At 50.3% G+C, this 3343-nt stretch overlaps 1 pseudogene; it reads left to right on the top strand.

Annotated features, from left to right (window-relative positions):
* The first annotated feature begins 1826 nt into the window (after positions 1–1826).
* On the top strand, positions 1827–1941 carry LOC138517111 (U6 spliceosomal RNA; annotated as a pseudogene).
* The last annotated feature ends 1402 nt before the right edge of the window (positions 1942–3343 follow it).

Here is a 3343-nt window from a genome sequence, read left to right as displayed (position 1 = left end):
GTAGTACCACTAACGTTATTAGATCTCATTAAAGTGCATACGGTCAGAATGACACACAGATCAAAATAAAGAGGTAACCAGCAGTAGAGAGAGGAAGGAAAGCAAGAGGGTTGAACAATTGGCAGAATACTGGCCCCGATGCCTACACAAAGTTCTGTGTGGAGAGCCCCCCACCTGGGCAACCTGTAAAGCAAAGATGTATCACAAGCCCAGTCCATATATCGTTCCCCCTAGACTTTCCAATAGTTCTGCAACCCCAAAGTACCTGGCGTTGTAGCGTTCCTCGTCGGGGAATCGACGACCCTTCTTGTTGTCCTCCCTTTAAGGCAGGAGTCACGGGTGGTCGAACGTCCGACTGAGAATAGGTCAAGCTACGATGTTGAAGTGACCGCGTCGTTCCTAGTGGTGCTCGTTGATCGGGGAGCGTAAACGTCCTGCAAGGAAGAGGCGTGCCGGGCTCCTTGGTGTCGAAAGTTCGGGACCTCAAAGAGTTTGAAGAACTGTGGCCCAGCAAGGGCGTCGAGTCGTCGGCGTCTCTGTGGTCTTTGGGTGGCTGGAAAACCCACTTGTGGATGCTCTTTGGCGCGTTGACGGTCAGGCCTTCTCCAGCAGGATACAGCGGCGACGATGCGGACAAGAGCGTCCTTGGATCAATTAAGTTCTTAGGCAAACGGCAGCACGGCGGCTCCGGTCGGCGACGACGGTCGTCGACAGTGGCGGACAACAGTCTGGGCGCTTCTCTTTGGAGTTCCTCAGCAGTCCCTGTCTCAGGTCGGCAGCCTGTCGAAGGTCTGTCTACCAGGGAGCTTTGGACAAGATCAGCTGGTGCACGATGGTCCCTCGTAGCTCGGGAAGAGGGCGCCTTACCAGGTCCTCTCTGGGTCAGTCCTTGGAGGCAAGATTGTGAAGGAGAGCAACAGCAATTCTTCTCTTCCAGCAGGGCTTCAAGGTCAAGCTTCACTTACTCCAGTTACTCGTCGTAGTGGACTTCAGCTTGTGACCATGATTCCTAGCAGTGAGAGGTCCCCAGATATACTATTGATCTCCCATTCATTCCGCTGGGTCACTCTCAAGCATCCAATCACGACTACGGTCATTCAAGCAGGCAGGCAGCCAATCAGGCTCACGGGGCATTCAGGCCATTCACTTCTCTCCAGACTCTCACAACAAGTTATGTGTATTGGGACAAGTACCGAGCCATTCAACACTCCAAGCTGCATTCATACCGGTTTCGGGCAGGGCTGTCTCAACCACTGTGTCAACCACCAGATACTAGACAGCCACAACATAGAATGTATATTCGTCACAAACTCCAATCACCTAGGTCCCACCCACTGGGGTACCCACAACATACGGTCATTGAGAAGGCTCCAGCCAGTCTGGTCGGCACTTCCCCACACTACCATGTATGGAACTTTCACCCAACAGCCAGTCAGGGGGAAGGGACATAGGCAGGGCTTCCCGGGACTTCAGGAAGATCAAGGTAACAGGTTTTGTCTCCATCCGGAATCTACCGATTCCAATGACAGGGCCTCGGCATCCCAAAATGGAGGACGCTCAGAGCACCAGTCATTTCAGCATGGAGCTGCCACCAGACCGTACCCTGCTCTGTGGGCCACCCACAGGTGCCCAAAAACATACACTAGAGGTGCAGGGTTGCACCCCTACCCATGGGTGCCATAAGGGTATCCCATGGGTCTGTTCACCTAACCAAAAGAGAGAGAGCTGCACCGCCAGGAGTCCCACGGAACTCCTGCACGGAAAACACGACAGAAGACATTATAAAAAGAAGTAAAGGACAAGGATACTGAGGCCCTGTCCCTCCGATGCATTTCCAGCATCACAGGCAGCACATATACTAACATTTGAACGATACAGAGAAGATTAGAGTGGGCCCTGTGCAAGGATGACACACAAATTAGTGAAGTGTGCCATATTGTATATATTTAACGTCTTGGCTGTACCCTAGACAATGGGCCTCATTCCGAGTATGGCGGTAAGGGATAGCGGCCACCGGTAACGAGACCGGTGGCGGTGATCCCTTACCGCCATACTCCGAGTTCCCTTTGCGCCCTCGCCCTTAACGCCTGCTTTGAGCAGGTGTTAAAGTCGAGGGCGCAAAGGGGCCTCCAAGCCAATAACGGTGACCGTAATGAACGGTCATCGTTATTTGCATCTTCCCCATTCCCATTGAGCCCTATGGGGGCTCATTTGGGAATGGGGAAGAGCCTTGGTGAATGGGGAATTACCGCCCCGGCAACCTCGGAATGGGGCGGTAATTCCGCCATCCACCAAGGCGCTGCCGGTGCGGGTACGGCGTCAACCAAGGCGTTAATAGCGCCATTGGTTAGCGCCGTACTCGGAATGAGGCCAATGATTATCTTCGCAGTGGAAAGCTATGAGATCTCATATTAGCACCTCGATGCCTGTTGGGAGGTGAGTTACTGTACTTTATATGATTTCTGCCTACATATCATTAAGAAAAGAAGCCCCTCATAGGGCGCTGTGATGTGTGGTCTTCCCAGCATTAGTGGTACATATTGATATCAATCAAGCCGCAAAAGAAAGAAGAGAATTAAGTCCCACACTACAAGTTTGGCAGTATTCCGGTATACCACCAAATGAAATTACCATTACGGCTACTTGGTCCGGCGGATTTAACGCTGGATTACAAGTGGTGGTAGGCAGAGTTTGTCTCCATTAATTGAAGTCCATGGAGATTTTTTGCAGAACTACCACTAGCGGTATTCTGCCAATTTTGCCAAGATTTAGCAGTAAGGATCTACCTCCAGCTTCTTGCTGGAGGTTTTTCCTCCACCTTACCTCCAAACTCATCGTTAGGCAGTGTGGTAATGTGGCAGTAATGTAGCGGTAACAGAATTACTCCCGCATTAGCGCCGGTTTTTACGGAACCGCCCAACTTGTAATGAGGCCCGAAGTCTACAGTTGAAATGACAAACAACCCTCTCAGCTTCAACCTATGATCAAGGACGAGGAAGGGAGTCAACACATCGAGGTCATCATGCATATTTTATTGGACTTCAAAATACCGAACATGCCACTAAATCGTTTACTCGAGCTACCCTGCGTACTTCATCATGTCTGATGCTTTAATTGAGTTGCGACTTCTACAAGCAGCGCATGCAAAATATTCCACTTTAATCGTCAAACAGTTCAAATTGCATGGTGTGCCTTTTGACTAAACAGCATCTCACGGAAACGTTGAACAGATAGAAATAGAGATGAAAGGAGGTTATGGACCATAGCATTCCGAATGCAATTATCAACGTGTTGTATTCTAAGTAAGTGCCCATTAAACCTTGTTTATCAGCCATAGTGGCAA

This window comes from Ambystoma mexicanum, chromosome 6q (genome assembly GCF_040938575.1).
Source record: "Ambystoma mexicanum isolate Mex_15411 chromosome 6q, UKY_AmexF1_1, whole genome shotgun sequence".
NCBI lineage: Eukaryota > Metazoa > Chordata > Amphibia > Caudata > Ambystomatidae > Ambystoma > Ambystoma mexicanum.
Note: the sequence above shows the minus strand (reverse complement) of the source record. Positions and strands in the feature narration are given on the sequence as shown.